We start from the raw sequence: 21,160 nt of genomic DNA, 5'->3' as shown, positions 1-21,160 counted from the left end.
AGCGCTTGTAAAGTTTATCTAAACGTCTTGGTGTGCAAAGAAACCGAGAGCACTTCCAATGTATAAAATATAGCTGACTCAGTAAGACAGAAGCGTACTGCATACTTTCTGGCACATAATTGACGGCCATGAAGGCCTCATTTTAGTTTACATTGGGAAAGGTGAAGCAGCGCGACTTAATTGCTTGATACTCGTGATAGTACTGTTCTAAAACAAGCAACTGCGCTTAAGGCGATAAAAAGGTAGCAGAATAAATACTTGTTTGTAAAGACTTTAGCTTTGGTTCTATGATAACAAAATTACTTTATAATAGCTTGCGTCCGGAAATACATTATGTGTCGTTCAAGTGTTTACTAGAACGTGCCTTCCGAATTCATAAAAAAAATTGCTTGCTTTAAAGAACAATCGTTGGCACAACTGATATTTTTTGAGGGATTCCTTCAATCTATAGCATTATTTTATGGCGTCCGATGCACTGCTCCGGTCAAACCAAGCCTATGGAAAATATCTGCTCCGCCCACCATACAAAAGAAGAAATACAGTATTATACAGTCCAAAATTCTGCTCTGCAATAAAGTGAGCATAGTTTATTATAGAGTTTAGTTAGTATGAAACATATTTACTACAAAAAAAACATATTACTTATGAACGCATACGCGTGGAGCAGTTTCTCGCACTAAATAACCTCAATGTCCCATTTTTGGAAACCCTGCAGTGGCTCGTCATTTCTTGTCACACTTTTGCACTTTATACGCACTGTTCCTTATTAAACATTCACTGAGATTCAAACCCGCTTTGTCTACGTGACTCCAAATTGAATATGAAGATACGGCAAATAATGTATACAGAGAAGACTAATATGACGAGTGAATACCGAAGTTTTATATAAGAAAGCTAACAGTGACTGGGTATAATAGTACTCAGAGCTGACTTCATATCTTTGTCTTCTTTGCCTATTAACCTTCCTTCAAAAACGCATTTCATAAACAAAAATAAAAGTAAAAAAAAAAATCAACGAGGAAGACCCTTATATTCTGGAGCAATTTTCTTATTTGCCTGGGCGGGCGTGAATGAAAAACGAAGGTGCGATTCCCGCGCTCGCTTTTCCCCACGCAGACGCGATGTCAGAGGCTGGCGCTCAAGTTCCCGCTCGCAATGTCCGTAAAGTGTTGGCTCCCCTTCTCCCCCTCTCCCCCGAGACGAGTCTTCTTCGGGTCTTCGATCATCATCAGGGGCCGGCTGAACAATCCCCGTGGCAGCTTTCCTACCTATTCTCTCGCTACTTCCCTCCCCATCCCATCCCCAGATAGGACTCGAAGTCCAGGGAAAATAGACCTCAGAACGCGTGCACTGCACCATTCTGTCGGCCCCGACCTCTTCGTTGTTTGTTGTCTGCCTTTATTTATTTACTTTGTTTTGGGTATTGACGACGGTTTATTCCTCCTTTTGTAGGGAGAGCGTTTCCCTTCGGCATACGCTTTGCCTATTTTCGGAAGTTTGGCGTTTGGGGATGGTCGGGGCGGGTTCTTCGGAACACCTTTGCAGCCGGGGAAGTTACGACGGCTCTGCCATTAGCCTTTTTGGTGCGGGTTCTTACGCGTTCACTATTTGTTATATTTTGCGTGACTGCAGCAAACACCCGAGTAAGGAAACTCGCGTACTCACGAGATAAAACAGGAGAAGTGTTTACATAACCATGCATGCTCCTTGAGAAGCGCGTAGGTTATTACAACTTGAGATCATAATGCTTAATTGCAACTTAACAAAAATAGTATAGATAATTTAACCGTAATGCATTGTCCTGCAACGCGCATCGCATCACCATAAAGCATCTGTTGTAAACATGGCTCACATAAATTTGCGTAAAAGGACAAATACAAATCTGCCAAATACGAAATTAGAAAAAAAGCTATTTATCAGGTTGATTTCGTGTTGTTGAGACACCGGATAAAATGAAGTATAAAAATGCAGCCTTCTTCAGAATCTTTAAAGTATATCAGTGAACAATCTGATTAATTCCTTACTCATCACTGATGAACGTGATTTCAATGTGAAGCTGACATATACAGATAAGTTATAAAAAGAAGCAAACCAGGATAATAACAAGATTACTTTCATATTTTTAACCAAATTTGATGTAAAAAATTCAAGACATCTACAGGTATCTGTAATGCGAAATTAGAGCGCAGTTCTTGAGGACGAGGAGGGGAGGGTACGGAGAAGAGGGTATGCCCCTCCTCCTCATCTGTACCCTCCTCTCCTCCTTCTTTCCTCTCCTCATCCCCTCATCCTCCTTCTTATTTTATTTTCCTCTCCCCTCCGCCTCATCCTCCCATTTTCTCCCCTCCTCCTTTTCTCATCCTCATCTCATCCGTACCTTCCCTTCCTCATCCTTCGCACGTGACGTCAATTTCCAGCTAAATATAGACCATTCCATTTAGCGCTCTCTGGGCGGCACCATTTTGTTCGACCGCAGCGCACTCTCCATACATCCGGGGAGTTCAGCGGGTTCGGCGGGGTAAAACGCGAGAGAGGGCTTGCGCCCGACACCGCTAGCAGACGACAAACCGGGAGGTTGCCGTTCTCCATCTTTGGGCTGTATCGGCGGGCTCTACCGAACATCGAACTCTCGCTCGTAGCTGCCGTTGTGAAGCGCTTCGCGTTCTTAGAATAGTTGTGACTACTCCAAAATCAGCCTATAGCTCTCTGTTATTCTATTTTGCTAAATGATCCACTAGCATATCTTTTTTCCGCTACTTAAATAGCAGTTGAGTCAGCCGGCAGTACTACCCTCAACTACTGCGTGTAGTGCGGCAGGAGAGCACGTTTTATTTATTATTTCAGACTTCCACTCTTGGTCGCTAAAGGCCTACACCAGTACGAACTTTGTATAGTAAAAAAGGTACAGCAACCGGATTTACTTTTCGCCAAAGAGACCGGCCAATCTGACACAGTTTTCCCTATCTTTTTTTTATTTGCACGCAGGTATCAGCGCAATTGGCCCCTGTGAGTCTTTTTTATCTAGAATAGTATTACACGACAACTGGCATACCAAATTCTGCGCATCTGCGCTTGAAAGTTCGAAAATGACGCGATCTTAAACAGAGTTTGCACGCCAGCCGGACGCTAGCTACAGCCCACTCGGCGGAGCCGACGACATACGGGGTGAGGGGGGAGAGCATTTTTTTTCTCTTTTACCCTCGCTGCTATGACCCTAATGGAACAGTCTATAGCGGAGAAACGGAATTTGTTCGTAGGTGTGACACCATGTCCATGCGACGTTATTTTCCCGCTAGTAACGCTGCAGTCGAGTCTTGCTTTCGGATTGTCTAGCCCGTGAAGCTTCAGTAGCAATACTTGAGCTTGGGCGAGTTGGCAATTCATACTAACACTTCACAGCGCAAGGAAACAGAGGCACACAAAAATAAATTTCAAACTCTCATAGAAGGAACACTCACAGTGCGCTGACTCTGATCTCAGTGGTGTATTACACTTCATCGTCATCATCTTTTTTTTGCTTTCATACGCGTGGAAGTAAAAAAAAGGAAGAAAATAAAAAGTAAAGGAAGCTCTGAACGCACTAGACGACGAGCGAGACAGGGAACCAAGATTCGACGGCAGCGCCGCTAGTTCTCGTGACCGCCACCTGGGCCACTCGCCTCTGCAGGCGAGAATAGGGAGCTGCGAAACTGAGCTTGCTCCAGTAACGTTGGCTGCAGCTGGCTGCCCACGCGCAGTTGGGGAAACTCGGAACGGAGCGGAATGTAAAAATGATATACTAACACTCCCTACTAATGGGCTCGCGCTGCGGGCCATATAAATGCCCTTCACACACTTGCCTTGCCTACGACCGAGTTATTGTGATCTCTGAGTGTAAACAGGTACACTGGCGCCATCTATGATGTCCCTCTGCAACTGCATTTCAGCAGAGCGAGGGTTTTGCAGTATTCAAGAGGTCAAATTTATGTACAGTCGGGAGCAAAAGTTTGCGGGGCACGGGAGCGCGTGCCGAAATGCATCGCCGCGCCGTCCGACGGCGCGCCGCCGCATTAAAGAGACGAGCTTTGCGCATGCGCGCCTTTCGTGTTCGCATTCATGTCTCTTTCGCTCGTTTCTTTACGACGCACTCCTGATAACAGGAGTCGGCGCCAGGGGCGCGAGTTAGTGCTTCGCTGGCTGTCATGCTGCGCGTCTGCTTCAGCCGCCGCGCTTTGTCACGGAGCTCGCGTAGGGAAGGGGGGAGGGGGTTAACCAGGCGCTCCGTCACCCAGCGCGGCTGCTGTGGCGGCTGAAGAGGACGCCAGGCAGGACAGCCAGCGAAACGGCAACTTGCGCCCCTGGCGCCGACTCCGGTTATCAGGAGTGAGTCGGTCAGAAACGAGCGAAAGAGACATGACTGCCAGCACAAAGGGCGCGCATGCGTAAAGCGCGGCTTTTTAATGCGGCGGCGCGCCGTTGCACGGCGCCGCGATGCATTTCGGCACGCGCTCCGGTGCCCCGCAAACTTTTGCTCCCGACTGTACTATCTATATTGGAAACGGACGTTTATAACATTGCCAGAAGTTTTTAGACCCAATGAAAGAAACAATAATGCGCTAAAGATCGTTCAAATTATACCAAAATTACGAGTGCCCAGGCTACTGGATAGATCACTCCAGTGTGCTCTCGCGTTTTAAGAGTTCCCATGGCAATCGGTCGTAAGCAGACACAGGTGTGTGAACCAGCCTTGACGCTTCCGGGGCTTGCATCGCTTTCGTATACTATACCGCTTGCGATGTAACCACGTGGTACTCCTGTGAACCTAGGCGCACGACCTCTTTTGAAGCTAGACTTCCAGTACATTAGCTCGCCGAATCAGTGACTTCCGCCTCTTTGACGCCGCCCCCGCAGCCCTTCCCGTGCTCCAAGCAGGCGCGAAACGGGTTGCTCCGCTTTTCATTCCCGGCGGTCGAACCTCGCGGCCAATAGACCCCGAAAGTTCCCCATTAAGCGAGTTCGACCGGTTGCTGCTTGTGTTGACACGGCCGGAACCATTTTAAAAGCGGCCCTGGTGTCGCCTTCGGCTGCTCCATAGTAGCAGATAACAAATGGGCCCCGCTTTCACGGCATCGCCTCTGCGTTCGGCAAACTCTGCGGGTCGGCCATCTTTACTTTTTTTTTTCGTCGTAATTTACGCCCTCGCCTTCCTGCTGGCGCTGGACTTCTTTTGAGTTGCCAACGGCAGGTGCTCCGCCCTTGGCTAGAACCGCGAGGTTCACCTTGTTCTATAAGGGTGGACCGCGGTCGACACCGATCGAATCGTCTGAGCCAATCGCGGACCTCGAAAGCACCATGTAACATTGGTGTAACCCTTTCCGCCGTCCCACCTGGGCATGTCACGTGGTTTGCTCGCCAATTCGTGACTGGCCTTGGTGGTAGGTAGAGTTGGGTGTAGTCCGCTTCGAAAAGGACCCTTGGGGCAATGCGGCTCGTGTGGATGCGTCAGCCTAGAATAGTTTGGGCCGGTGTGTGTTTTAATCGACACGGGCGCCACCATACTCGTGCCCGGCGCGGCGCGCTTCATGAGCCTCTCGTAGGAGACAACTAATGATGCCTGCAATTTGGGAATGAATGCATGGGAGCTCTCCAGTTATTAAGGTCGTTCTCGCTCGAAAGTCGTCGCTTAGGCCGTGAAGCATCACCTTCGGTTTGTTGGGCGACTCTGTGCTTCGATTAAAAATTTGTTATAACTTCCCCATGCCCATTTTTTTTTTTTTTTTTTTTTCAAAATTCCGTCTCCCGTGCTTGCGATCGTAAAAAAAAAAAAGCGAATTGAGTTATAAAAGAAGAAAAAAAACAACCTTTCAGACCCTACGGAAATGGCCAACACAAAAATTAGAAGATTGTGCCGGTGTCGAGTGATCCGAAAACACACGACGGCGGAACAAAATGAACTCTTTCTGTCTCAAATCGTAAGGCACGCAGCGCTAGAATGCACGCGCGAATGGCAAGCATCCTATCTATTTGAAATGTTGCGTGAAAAGAAAAGGTAGGAATTTTCTGGTTGTTTTTTTTTTTGTGTGTTTTACACAGCGCCCACCAACATAATGCATTTTTTGTGAAGTTCTTATCTGATTCGTGATTCCTAAGGGCCTGGGTATCTTACGGTGTAATGCTTATGTGACAAAGGCATTTTGACAGATGTCATTTTCAAATGCTTATGTTGGCAGGGGATAATACTCAACGGCAGATATGTATTGATCTTTAAATAAACAGTAAAATGGCTTTGAAGCATACGTTGACAACTACTGTAAATGACTTAATGTTCGCGAATACCAAATTTTTGCGAATCGCGTAAAATTCGCGACTAATAGGTCCCGCGAACAATTCGTGTAAAATGTAAACACACTGGAATCTATATTGAGATCCCACCGCGTCGCGAAAATTAGAGCCCGCGAATTATTTCAAAACTTCAGCTTTGACCTAAATCGTAAAATACTAAACTTGCTGAAAAATAAATCGTTCACAGCATATCTTTCAAAACCGCATAAAAAAAGGAGACTGAATGTAATAATCAGTTTTTCTCAATAAATCATATTTACACATTGTCGTTCTGTCTTAAAGGCCGGCCTGCACAGTCGTCTCCTGTCGGGGTCTCTCCATCCCACTGGCACTCATCTTTCCTCTTTTATCCAGAGGCGCGGGTCCCTGTGCTACTCCCTGCAGGAAAGAGGGGGATCTCTTTCTTTCTTGATTGAAGAGGAGGAATTGAGAGAGAGTTTTCTCCTTTCTGGCTGCTCGTCATCCTTCGTGGCAGCGAACTCAAACTCATTTGATCGTGGGAGCCACATAGCCCACCCCCAAAATGTAGAGGGTTAACATCGTGCAGGGAATAATATATATTATTACAAAAACAAAACGATAAAACGTTTCTATGCTGCAAAGCGGACGAGTTTTTGAGAGACACCAAAAGATTTTGGAACTAAGGGATCTCGTGCTATTTGTTTTTAGTAAAATAGACAATTTGGCCAGTGCCGTCTTTAACTTTAATTTATTGTTATAACTAGTTCGGGTTTGTACTTGTGGTGATTACAAAATTTTCAATACCACCATCCAGCCAACGCGCTGGAGTTTTTGATACAACTAGAAATCAATCAGAGAATCGTTACTATATCGCTCAATTTACTCCTGAAATATCCAAATTCAATATGTCTGAAAAAAAGTTATATTTTGTACTATAGTTTTTACTTCTCTTATGATGTGTATAGCAAAATTACAAGAAACTACGTGTGTCTTAATGGAGTATAAAACGAAACAGTCCTCGATCTGAAAAAGGCAGATGAGTGCCAAATATCTTAGAACGTCATAAGAGCGGAGCTACTTTTGCAGTGTGAATGCATGGACGACAACAGCCTAGCCAGAAGAAATGTTTACGTTTAAAGTAAATATTTATGGCGCATGCAGCGCTCGAGGCGTAGGAACGGGAGCTTGCAATAACGGGACACCTGCGTGCTGCGCCCCGGCGAGTCGCGGGTCACGTGCGGCTCGTAGGCCCCGTGTTTGAGACCCTGCTCTAAGAGGTATTCACACCAGGGATGTTTTTTTCGGGGAAGAATGAGCGTGACGTCAGTGATCGGCGGAACCAGCAGTACTGCCTCCCCGACTCAAGCATTCACACGAACGGCGGAGAGCCGAGAGGGATGTCAGTGTTATCAGACGCATTCAACGGTCGCATTCTCGAGAACGGGGCTTCGTGGCCGCTGACGACAGTATCAAATTGGAGGCGCTCATGAAGCGGCCATACGCGATTATGGCAGCAACACTGTTAGGTGCGAAGTCGACGAACTGCTTCCTGCTAAACGAAGTATTTTTGTTTTAATCGGTGGATGCAACACAAAGTGCGTGGAGTCAAAAGCCAGATTCTACGAGGAGCGGCTCTTGTGCGGCCTTGATAATTATCGGGTGCCTCGGACGACATGCGCAACAGTGCGAGCAACGACTATAACTCGTTTCAGCTTAAGTGCAGACGCAGCAAACGCTACAAGGTAATCTGACCAACCAAGCAGCGCAAAAATTGGGTTATGGGGATATTTATACAGCGTGTACAGGTCAGCCATTAAAGTTGCGACGAGTCACACGCTGTAGATGAGCAATTTAGCCAGTGCAGTACAACCACTAGCCTGGGGTCTTTAACGTGCACCACGCAGTAGTGATACACAACCGCACGCCGGTACGATGCTCATCCAGATCGGAACGGGCAGGGGTAAGATCCGTGGGTTGTGCAGCGTGAGCTTTCGCTCCACGCGCGTCGAGCTGGGTGTGCGCTTTAGCCCACTCGGCCACCGATCCCCCCCTCCAAGCAGCGCCAAAAGCGAAAGGCACTAGGCCTTTTCTGGTTATGATTGTTTCAGCGATGATAGAAAATGTACAAAAGCCTAATAAACACCATGATGTTGCGCTTTTAGCGATGTCTGATTGGTCCTATCAGCTTGTAGTGTTGGCTGTCTGTCGACGTAAGGTGAAACAAACTATAGTTATGCGATCAGGATGGACATCGCCGGTATCTCGCTGAGCAAAATCTGTTACGTTGCCAGACACTCGAACAAAATACCGACGATTGCAAAGACATCCCACGCCAAGGCCAGAGTGTTTGCCGGAGCGGAAGTTGCCCCATCCCCCAAGAATGTCTACGTCAGCGCGGCTACGCGCCAAGGTGTGCCGTTGTTACCACGTCATGCGCACCCCTGGGAGCAAAGCGAGGGATTTGTCCAGCGTGTGTATACTCCTTAAAGCGACGTCCCATTTTGCACTCAAAATGTTTTGCATAATGCAAATATTTATCAGCCTGCCATATGAATAAAATCCCAAGATAAATTGCGCCCCTTTCACGCTTATATATATATAGCCATTTTGATTAATTTTTTAGCATCCCTACCCAGTTCGTTTCTCAGAAAATAACTTTACCCAGCGCGTTGAACGAACGTGGCACTGTATGTGTATTTATTTCAACCCATGGGATAATAATCTCTTCCAACGGAGTCGGAAAACAGTCTTTCTTATCTTTATATTGATTGAACATGCCTTTCCTTCGCGAAATGACATCCTGCTTTATGCCCGCGACGGTATTTTCTAAATGAGGCGGAGCGCCTCGATCTTGGCGGGTAAATGCCGGCCCGCGGGAACTTTCAATCGGACTTCCTCGCTGCTTTAGCGCGACACTATGCGTAAGCTGACAGCCAATTAGATGCATGTAACACGCTGTCGCGGAGAACGGCTTACGGTTTTGTTTCACGCTTAGAAGCTTCTGCATGCATGCTGCTTTAAGCTGCAACCAAAACACAATTCATTATGCTCTCATTTAAATCGACGAAAATATAAAATGTGTGCATTCTAAAACTAATCTGGTCACACTACTCGTACATCACACAAAAGACAGTTCGAATGCCGCGTGCCAAGTTGCTCCTGGAACTCATTACCATGCGGTATTGGAAGCATTGATCTCGCGATGACTCGCGTTCGAATCAGTATGAAGAATCTAGTATGTATGATGTATAAGCAGTGTGACCCCCTCTTTGGGGGTTCTTCGGCTTGTCCATATTTTGCACCCTAAACAAAACTTTTAAGCACCCCATAAAAGGGTTCTTTGTGAAAATCCTATAAGGTGTCCTTGAAAGCTCCATTCTCAATGCAAAATAGTTTTTCATCGCACGGTTACCTTTCTAGCGCGCCAGGGGGCGATAGGGCTTGAGGCGAAACTGCCCTTCACGGGCTGAAAGAGTTCTTGGGGCGTCGAAGAATCTTTCAAGAACGCATTGTTTTAGATTGGGTGTCGTTTTGAGGTCATGCGGTCCAAGTCACAGAAAGGTGTCAATTTCGTTTTATTGCCACTGAGGCCTATTGACCTCTGCAGATACCGTTAGACCGTGTTCCCGGTTGAACTGACCAACGGAAAATGACTCCTGCTAATCGTGCCGTTGTGAAAGTATTCTCTTCAGGCGTTAAAAGAAAAATAATGGACTCAAACTTTGCAGATCGTTTTCCCGCTACTTCACTTGCCATCGTATTTGCCTGCAAAATTTACGTGGCTACGTGACGGTCAACTTCTCCATGTGTGCGCGCACTAAGATTGCGCGAGCATTCAAGCGACTATAACAGCTCTCAAAGTTAGTGACAGCATAATAAACGAAGAGCAAGGCAAGTTCTGAGCGTGCCATTATCGCTCGTGCGTCAATCAGATCAGAGAATTCTCCGACAAGAACCCCGAGGAACCGATCGCGAACCAGGAAACGCGAACTTCGTCAGCCCCGTTCTGCGCTTCTCAATTGGTCAGTGACATTAAAGCTGTATTTAAACACGCCCATTTTAGAGAGCACGAGACGGTACGAGCCCTCGCAAGCACGGCTGTCTGCCTCCTGGGAACTGAAGTTATTACGGCGTCACGCATGCGCAGAACGATTAATGAATTCGGTGTATTCGTGTTCGAAAGGCGAGCGACGAGTTCATTCAGGCGAAGGGGCGACGACTCGGCGACGTCTTAGTGCGAATCAGCTTGGTGGTCGGGCGTGTCGTACGGAATAAATCCTAGTTGTTTGGATCGGTAAGCAATTTCCCTTCGAAGCTGGACAGATTCGCCGGTATCGCGAAGAACAGCTCTGAAGTAGGGGTACAACGCTTATACCGCTTCGTTCAGCCGTCCAGCCCGCGACTACCGCGATACGACGCCATGTTGAGAATTACGCAGAGAATGCACAAAATGCTTCCGGTTCTTCGAGGAACTTTTCTATATACAGCTTATTAGAAGCCATAAAAAGGGTGTCATATTTTTTCTCTGTTTAATATTGAGTGCGTGCCTTCGATGACCCACCACTTTGATTAAGTTTGTTGGTTGTGTCTATACCACAGAGAACGGCACTTGACCACGGAGAAGAGAGTAAGGGCGACTCTAACTGGTCAGTTCTCGATCGGCGTATTTCGGGCAGAAAGAAAACGGAAAACCTTAGCTACCATAAATACCCTACCACTGTCTCTTAATGTCTTGCGCTATAAGCTGATGGGACCAATCAAACATAGTTAAAAGCGCTCTTACATGGTGTTCTTCATGTGTTTTATGGGTTCTGTCATCGCTGAATCAATAATGTACAGGGAAGGCCTATATGCTTGTGCTTTCGACACTTCTCGGTTCGTCCTTTAAGCTCACAGCATCAGCTGCGCCAGGAGTCAAAAATGAAACGAAGTAGGGATAATTCTTTTAATTAACAGCCTGTATCCCATGTGGACTATTATATATATATATATATATATATATTGTGGGCAACCTGGCTGCTCCCCAGCCCAGTTTCCCGACTGCGAGGCAACCGTGCCGAACTTTTCCCGCGTGGCGGCGGCATCACGCCAGCCACGCGCACATTGGATGCGCCGCCTTGATAAGGCGCATCAGAGGCGGCGCACAGTTAATCGTCTTGTCCATGTCCAGTTAAATGTAGTTTCTTGTTGTTGAAACCGTTGGCTTCGTGTTATTCCTCCGGGTCGGGTATGCAGCAAGGCAAACCGACCACAATGGCGTCCAACGTGGGGCCCGAACCCACAACCCCGAGATTAAGAGTCTCGTGCTCTACCGACTGAGCTACGCTACATCCCCAAGGCCGACGACAATCCGGATGGCTCGGCGTTCCGGACCGTGATACCCCGCAAGCTGCGTAAGCTTTTCATCCGATACATGCATGACTCTGCCTTGGCAGGATACAGCAAGATTTACGAAAAGTTATCCCAAATTGCTACCTGGCCAGGCATGAGGCAGGATGTGCTCCGATACGCTCGTAGCTGCTCGGTGTGCCAGAAGGCAAAACCACGTGGTGGTCAACCCCTCGGTCTCATGCAACAAATCGTGAGTCAGAGACCTTGGCAGATTTGTTGCCGTGACGTCATGGGCCCCTTCCCACGTAGTACCCGCGGCAATCAGTACTTGTTCGTGGTAACCGACCACTTCACGAAGTGGGTCGAGTTATTCCCTTTGCGGAAGCTAGATTCGCAAAAAATCTGGGAGTGTCTACTCGAAACATTCGCTTGGTTTAGCTTTCCCGCACAGCTTGTGAGTGATAATGAATCCTATCTCACGAGTAAGGTGTTTGTGGACGCATGCGCGGTGCTGGGAATCAAGCACAAAAGAACTTCCCCGTACCACCCTCAAGCAAACATCACGGAAAGGGTAAATCGGAACCTTAAGATGATGCTAGTGGCCTACACCGAGCGCCACAAGGACTGGGACGCGAAACTGCCCGAGCTGGCATTCGCAACCCGTACGACCACTAATCGGTCAACGGGTCTCACTCCTGCTCAATTGAATTTCGGCAAGGAGCTTGCGTTCCCGCTTTTTAACAGTCTCCTTTCTACAGAGTCTGGGGGAAGGCTTCGCCCCTGCGTGAAGATCGTAGAGGACCTGCGAAGGCGCTTCTCCGATAACCTTCGAGAGGCCCGAGAAAATCTCGACGTCGCCCGAGTACAGCAGGCAGAAGAGTACAACCAGGGGCGACGTGACTTGCAGTTCGAGGTGGGAGATTTTGTACTCCGGCGTACTCACCCACTGAGTGCTGCCGCTCGAGGCTTCGCAGCCTCCCTCGCCAACAGGTGGGAAGGTCCGTTTCGCGTGCATGAAAAGTGCTCACCGCTCACTTACAAACTAGTTCACTGCGAGTCTAGTGAGGAAACCGGACCTGTTCATGTCACCGACCTTAAACGATTTTTTCAAGCAGAAGACGAAGATTCCTCGCAGGACCGGAACGGCACTGACGGCAGTCCCGTTCGGGAAACCCCCTTGCCTCCACCAAGGCGGCGGTATAACCTGCGACGTCGGTGACACCAAAGAGAGAGGAACCTTCTTTTTTGTCTCCTTGGCCTCTCTCGCATTTTGGTGGTAGTTTTCTACTTCCACGGATCTGCCCGCTTTTCAAGAGAGGGGGAAGAAGATTGTGTGCCCACCTCAGATCCGTTATTTCAAACTTTCTGGAAGGGGTGCGAAGATAACGTCAGTGTCAACCCTCAACTGAGCCCCATGTCGTCTGCTTCCTTGTTTTTCTACGAAGCTGGCTCATGGACAACACCGTCTCCACACCCGCCATCTGAACGACACGGCGGCTGGTCTCATCGTGGACCGCGGCCACCCTCCACAGGACGGAGCGGCAGCTGGCTCGGATCAAGGAGGACCACATGGAGAGCAGCCACCTGCTGGAGACGGTCCAGAGCAACAAGCTGGCCGCCAGCCGAGCCTTGAGCAAGGAGCTCAAGCGACAAGCTGGAGCTGACCGAGCCACTGCTCTTACGCATAGCACGCGTCCACCAACTTGGCGAGCGCGACCTCCAACGGGCCATCGCGTTCGTTCAGCAGGCGCCGGTCGGACTACCAACGCCAGTCCGCCCAGCAGCGCCATTCACCCCCTGACGCCCACGACGCCGTCTCGGTCATCGACATGCCGGACTAAGCTTGAAGGGGGGGGGGGGGGGGGGGGGGAAGTGTGGGCACCCTGGCTGCTCCCCAGCCCAGTCGCCCGACTGCGAGGCAACGGTGCCGAACTTTTCCCGCGTGGCGGCGACATCACGCTAGCCACGCGCACATTGGATGCGCCTTGATAAGGCGCATCAGAGGCGGCGCACAGGGAGTCGCAGCCTGGACTCCGGCAGCGCCGGTAGCAATCTTAATCGTTTTGTCTATGTTCAATTATTAAATGTAGTTTCTTGTTGTTGAAACCGTTTGCTCCGTGTTATTCCTCTGGGTCGGGTATGCAGCAAGGCAAACCGACCACAATATATATATATATATATATATATATATATATATATATATTATTTTTTCTGTTAGTAAAATTTGTAATATGGTTGTAGGAAGTTTTGCGCGTTTCGGGGCATAATATTTTCCAAAAAGGGCATCAAACAAAATCACCATATTAAGAAAAGCGGAAGTGCGCAGGAGTCCGCATATGATGTTTGGTAACAAGCTGTTTTGCCAAATACATACCGATAAATTGTCTTTGGGAGTTGAGCGCAAATTCGCGTTTAATACAAATTGCCGCCAACGTACCAGCCGCTTCTACAACATCGTAAATGGTATAAGGTGTTATCACGTGATGTGAATCCGCCATTTTGCTGTTAGATGTCAGCGCAATGAAGCTCATAGGCCTTTGTACACGACATCTCAGGTTTAAAATGGACCTTTAACAAACGTGCCTCCGGCACGCGCCAAACTAAAAAATGGCGGATATAATAGCGGAATTGAAAACGCCCTGTACCAAACGCACACGTCTTTTATGATCTTGTTTTTCTGTCTCGCGCTCCAGCCACCAGACAGGCACCCGTATATTCAGCTAATGTCAATACGCGTGTGCTTTCTTTCTAAGGAATATGCGTTTTTGCGCTTGATGGAACCATCTAATCCTGAGAATATGAGAACCGAACTAATAAAAGCTCTCAAAATACTATTAGGGATTTGGATCATGAGTGCTGATTATTACGTTTTAAACGCTCCGTAAATCAACAAGAGGCTTTCTTTGGCGGCGGGAAAGCGTGGATGGGCATTGATAAGTCTTCGGTATCCGTCTGGCATTTCGTTGGGTTCTCGCCGTATTCATTTACAGTTTATTTAGAGCATGTACATCGGGTACGCCACATCATATTCTGTCCCTATCATTTTCCGGTTTGTGTGTACTTTTTTTTTTCTTTTCTTAAATGACAATCAGGAAAAGGCAGAATTTTGAGGGGAACTGATAGCGGTAGTCAGTTTCTAAAAAAAGGAACTTGTCGTGTTACGAATATAGTGTAAGGAAAAATGATGTGAAATTATATAGTAAAAAGAAGTAAAACGGAAGAGTACTATCGGTCTGTCTGCAACGGAAGATAATGTGCTTATTTAAAAAAAAAAAAAATGTCTATATCGCAGTAACCATTCCCGCGCCCCTCAAGGCACGTGGACTCGCGAAATGTCTTGATATAAAAATTGGTTAGAATGTTTTCTTGTCTTTTTTTTTTTCGTGTATGTCGAAAAAGCGCGGGATGGCCGATGGCATTATATTGTTATCAAATTTCGCATGCAAGGGAAGCGCATTTAGCCCCGAGAAATTCGGGTGCTAGTGTTTCGCTGTCGCCAGTATATAAGTAGTTAACACTCTGCACCGGAACTCGAACTGCCTCGAAGTGCCCTATGCTTATACTAGTCACGCGACAAACATAACGCGAAGATAAAAAGAAAAGAATACTCGTCGCACGCATGTATAGCGAAAGGCTACATCTCACAAATCTGATTTATTTATTTTGAATTTTTTGTGGCGTTGAGAAACAATCCGTGGGTGAACATGTGTTCGCAACCTCACGAGGACATCAACCAACACGACTGTAACAAAGTAATGTATGAAACATATGTAAACCGACACAAACACACAGACACACAGGTACGCACAGTGCGCGCACACACGCACAAACCCAGTAACTCACATACAAAAACTCGCACGCACGCACGCACCCACGCTTCTTCAGCTGGACTGTATCGCCGTCCCACGCCACCCTCACTCCGGAAACATCCCGAGCGTGCCGACGTTCTACAGTAAGCTAAAGTTGTCCTCCTCCCGATTATAGAGTCGTCCGCGTTGTTCGCGAAAGGCCGCTTGGAAGGCGCCTCTTTTGTCCTCGCAGGACGGTGCGTGTCAACGCGAGAGCGGCCAGAGGGAGGGAGGAAAGGCGACGAGGGGAACGTGTTTCGGCGAGCTGCCGCCTGGGACAGCAGCGAACGGAGCTTCCTGCTGGGGAAGGCGTTGGAGCGCGTGATTAATCGCCTGGCCCCGGATGACTCCGGGGCCACAACCCCCGCGCTCCCCGGACGCATTCATCAGGCACTACATCACCGCGCGCGCGGATGTATAGACGGCGCCGAGTGGGCCTTCGCACAGCGCCCTGCCTCCGATAGAACAAAGAAACGAAAGAAAAAAACGTTGCCGTCCAAGTGTACTCACGGAGAGCTTCAGAACTGTAGGGTGGGGCGAGTTTGCGAGCATCTCATGATGGCGCCACAGCCAATGAGAGTGCGACACTGCCCGATGAGAACAAATCACGACACAGGAAGCCGGAACATAAGGAGCGTTGCCATGTCGAAGATGTTGAGTATCTTGTGCCTTTAGTGCAGACGTTTCTTCGAGGAACGCCGATGCCCGGAGCGGCGACTGTGAAAAAGAGGGAATCGACCGTTCACACTTTCAAAAATGATCGTGACCATTACTGGCCGAACATCACCTGTAATCCTCACCACATAAAGACACTTTTATCAAACTTCATGCAGTGCGCGAAGTAGTTTCTTACAAGATTTGGTTGTCCGAGAGATAAAACCATAATTTTGGCTTTTGAAAAAAAAAGAAAAAAGATAAAGCTAATTTAAGTCACACTTACGTACACATGAATTCAACGTCGAGCTCTTTGATTTATTTTACTGCCGTTTAGAGGCGATTACGAGTACAGATTAATAAGAGCCTGTGAACGGCCTCCTTTTTTCCCACGGTACGTCATCATGATCAGCTTGCGGACACCCAAAAATTAGACCCGAATCCGACGCTGATTGAACAATCTGTGTCTGCGCTCGATGTCACTATATCATGACGTAGAAATACGAGCCCTCCGGCTTTTATTCTTTTATGGCAACTTGCCGGACATGGCCCCCGGCGTCGTGATTTGCTCTGCGTCGTTCTTATCGGGTAATGCGGCAGTGTCAGTGGGTGTGGGGTCACGATTAAAGGGTTGCGAATCCCCACCTCACCCTGCCTCATTAAATTGTCAGTCGCTCCAGGTGTTGTTGCTAATTGGTACTCCAGAAGAGCCCACTGCACGCTTGACGCGACATATCCTCATCAAAATTTAAATCGCGTATAACTATATTTACTGTGTGCATGTTGTACAGACGGCTAATCATAATCTAAACCCCCAGACACGGAGAAGAAAATGAACGAAAGTATTCAGCTCAGCCTCGTGGTTTTGCTTCTTGTCTGGTCGTGTAATTTCTTTATGCTAAAGGTACAACTTTTTGGGGGCTTCTAGTTATTAATATTATAACTTACAGTTATAGAGTAGCCGACATTGCGAGTTCAGGGCAAAATTCTTTATGGACAATTGATTATAAAGTAAGAATAAAGAAAAAAAAAACAAGGTTTCTTAGCAATTCTGTTTATTTTTGACCGCTCCTTTCTACTAAGACCGCCTCGCATCTGAGGAAATACTTCATCTATTAAACTGCACAAGCTGGAAATTACGAAGGCTAAAAACGACTGAGATATTAATCAGACCCTATTTGCTTTCCTGAATAAAGTAAAAATAAAAATAATAATAAAATATGACCGAGAGATCGGTCATAAGAAAATAAAAATAAAATAAAAAAGTACCCGCCTTACTTTTTCTATAAAACAAAACGGATTATTCTCCAATCGACAGCGTTGCGTGCCTAACCAGCTTAGCCGATATAACGCCCTAAAAAATAAGCAGTAACAACACCCTGATCTCGCAGAAAGTTTCTGTAACATAAAAAATCCACATATGCAAAAAAATCAACGAGAAAAGCGTTCGGCATCAGAACAGAGAAAACAGGAACAAAACGGTACGATTGAACCCAGCGATTCCGTGTACACAACTTCGGCCGCAGAAAAAATACAACACACAAAAAAGGAAGGCAAGAATTATCAACATCAACAAAATCGCTGGTTGCGAGATAAATCGCGTCGATACCTCATTCTCAAGCTAGCACTGTCACACAGGGACTGGGTCATTGCTATTGATCAGTGAGCAACTCTCTTCCCACCAACTTCTAAAAGTTTTTTTTTTACTTCTCTTTTTATCGTTTTCTTTCTTTTTTTTTTCTTTTTTTTTCCCCATTTTTTCCAAAGAGTTGCCGAAATCTCGCAAAGATGCTGCCGCCTTCGGCGGCATGAGCCGCTTCTCCGACGGCGAGCGCTCAAATGAGGGTAGACAAGGACAGAGTGCCCCGCCGGTCCGCGCGAGGCCCTGTGCTCAAACACACGGGCTATCGGCAAATTGATGGTGCCTGCTAACAGGCAATTATTTTCGTTAATCTCTGCGGTGAGCTTCCCGGCACTCCAGCCAGCGTCCTCGGGCCCTCGTCCTCCCCCTCGACCCGGTCTCGGCCGCGTCGAGCCCAGCCCTTCTCGCTGCAGCCGGGATCGAAGGCTGCTTCTTATCGAAGCAATGTGTTTCGCGGACCGCCTACACCCGAAGAGAGAGAGAGAGCGCCGCCAGAGACGAAGAAAAGAAAGTTCTCGAAGGAAGAAAAGAGTGCCGCCCCATTTATTTTGGGGGCACTCCGCGAGCGACCGATGAAATGTTGGTACCGCGTGAAAACACACATAAAAAAAAGACAAAAGGACAGCAGCTAAAAAAAGCGACTTCTCCAAACCCGCTGACAAGAATGATTCCGCAGTTCGATAAGATATGTGTTTTTCTTTATTCTGTGTATGTGTTTCTTTCTGTCTCGCGCTCGCGTCTTGGAGCGGCGTCTGCCCTTTTGCGGCCTTTAACTTCGAAATCGCTATCTCCCTGAGAGCACATCCTTTGATCCTTTCCAACCTCCCACTCCCGAGGAACACCGCACCAATCTCGGAAACGTTCGCGCTGTATTTGCTTCCCTTTACCCCGATGCCAACGTGTGCGCGTGCGGCAAAATATCTTCGCTCAGTTTTCTTCGAACGCCTTTGATGGGGAGATAATATAACTCGTGATTTCTCAATGCATTCACGATGTACGCATCAGACGCGCCTTCCACGTAGATGCAACAGTCGAAGCTGGGCATTCTCGAAAGCTTCTGCAGCTATTTTATCCCGATATTTAATAAAAACCTTAATCACCGTTATCCCTCGAATATGTTCGATTAAAACGAATGGGATTGGCATCGGACTCCACTCGCGGCAAAGATATTATTGACGGAAGGGATGAACACCATTTTTTTTACGAAGACTACAAAATCCTAGAAGCTACGAAAACAAACAAACAAAAAGCTGAAAAACAAAACAAACAAAAAGTTGTCAATGATTGTAACTATTGTCAGCTTGAACTGGCAGTGAAACGATATTCGCTTGGAATTTCTTTCCACTTTACACGAGCTTAGTGGCACTAGTCGAACCCAAGTATACTCGCACGCAACGCCACTGAACAAGGAATTCCTTCGTTGCGGTGTAATTTCAAGGACAAAAGCGAGCGGTTTTTTTTTTCAGTCTCTCCTTCGCAAAACTTGATGACGTAGTTCGGAGGCCACACTGTTGGCATAGCCCCTCGAGTGACGATATTTTAATGTGGATCTCAGATTGGACTGAAGCGTTGCGTGAACACTCGATTTGAGCACGTGATAATCAAGAGTTCGACAAACATTCGGTGGTTGCTCGTGTCCAATCGCTGTAATGGCGACAATATCCGATGCCTAACCATGTTTTGAACTCAGCGCGTGTGTATTGCTTTGCAAACCCCAGCGGTTGGCTAGAATAGACATGCTCCAGATAGTGAGGCCGCTTGCTCTGTCTGCGAGTTGAAAAAGTAAACCTTTAACGCTGCTTGTTTTTTTTTTTTTTTTGCGATTAGTATTGAGTTGAGAGAAATGAATTCATGTTTCATAGGTTACTGACGCGAGGGGTTCATTCTAAGCGGTATTTGCGCAAATTACTAAGATCGTTGCACCGCCTCTTGAGGAAACGTATTGCGTAGAAAATTACTAGCATCTTATTATTGGCCTGCACCTAAGACATTGCGAAACTGGCCAATAATAACGCCGCAGAACAAAAGCGAGAAACACAATAAACCAGAAGCGAGAAACACAATAAACCAGAAGCGAGAAACACAATAAACCGCACCACGCATTTCTTAAACCGTCAATAACATTAACTTTCTTGCAAAACTATAAAAAAAACAATTAGCGGCTTCCGTTTTTAATGAATTTTTGATCTTCCAATCTTAAAATATGCATTGATTTTAACGTACGCCCAGTGTACCGTTTCTAGAATGGACGTGATCGTTCGCTATAACTTTAGCGGCAAATGGAGTGCACTCTGAATAGTCAAAGCTTGGCCTGCTGGGCAAGTTGGTACTGGACATTCATATTAAAAATAGCCCAAAAAAGACGGCACAAAAAGTCGAAGAAGCGCTTGTCCTGTGTACTTATTCGTCTTTTTTCTTTTCGTCTTTTTTTAGCTATTTTTAATCTGAATGGTCCTTGTAAGGTATGTAAAACAGCGCAGAACGACAAAGACTAGAAGGAAGGAACAAACAGGACGGAACAGGCGCTGATTCGCAACTGAAAGTTTCATTACCGAAAGCAAACACGTAAGGCAGCCATCTACACATGCGCCAACCTTTTTGCCACATCACATAGGGCACCAGTCCTTCATAGGCTCAGGGAGCACAACTATTCACTGAGTGCCGCAGTCGGAGGGCATTTGGCGGTGCACAGTAAGAGTTGTTTGTGCAAGCCGTCCCTCGAGAAGAGCACACTTGTAGATAGGCACAAAGTGATTAGGGAAACGATATAGGCTTTTTACATAACGGAAAGCGGGGCGCAGTAGAAAGCGAAAGTGGAAAGCGAAAGTGGAAAGCGAGCCGTCGGTGACGCTATCTGTACAAAAGATGTTGGTTTCGACTACGACAATGAAATAAAAAAAAAGGGGGGGGGGGGGGGGAAGCACGCGGCACGTGATTGACGGGTGCCGTATGTGATGTGGCAGAAAGGTTTGCGCATCTGTAGATTGCTGCTTTACCTGTTTGCTTTTTATTTTTTCAGTGATAAAACCTTCAGTTGCGAGTTAGCGCCTGCCCGCCCTGCTTGTTCCTTCCTTTTAGTCTGTCGTTCTGGGCTGTTTTACCTACATTATGTATACCCTGCAACAACTAGCCCAGCTTTCAACTTTGGTCCTTGTAAAACCTATTTTCAAAACTACTTGTATTGCATTAGGTGAAACGGCTATAGAAATGCAAACCAGAAACCTCCACATTCTGCTTGAGGATGGAACGAAGGTCTCCGCCTCCAATAAACAACTTTCATTAAATTTCGAACGCTCTGAAACAACAACTGAAAAAATGAGTGAATCATCAAAATTGTTAATCATAAAAATATATCTAAAAAAATTATGCCTGGGGATTTTTTTTCATATGTGACGTAAAACTC

General features: G+C 47.0%; 1 protein-coding gene and 1 non-coding gene across 2 annotated transcripts in view; one reads left to right on the top strand and one right to left on the bottom strand.

The window, feature by feature from the left end:
• The window catches only part of LOC8031304 (neural cell adhesion molecule 1), a 305,705-nt gene that overhangs the window by 169,134 nt on the left and 115,411 nt on the right, over positions 1-21,160 (top strand). The gene's annotated exons all lie outside the window — the stretch shown is intronic.
• Trnak-cuu lies at positions 11,540-11,608 on the bottom strand. The gene has a single exon. It is a non-coding gene; the product is annotated as a tRNA-Lys (tRNA).

The sequence above is a fragment of the Ixodes scapularis genome, unplaced genomic scaffold (assembly GCF_016920785.2).
Source record: "Ixodes scapularis isolate PalLabHiFi unplaced genomic scaffold, ASM1692078v2 PGA_scaffold0__279_contigs__length_252992795, whole genome shotgun sequence".
In the NCBI taxonomy this organism is placed as follows: domain Eukaryota; kingdom Metazoa; phylum Arthropoda; class Arachnida; order Ixodida; family Ixodidae; genus Ixodes; species Ixodes scapularis.
Note: the sequence above shows the minus strand (reverse complement) of the source record. Positions and strands in the feature narration are given on the sequence as shown.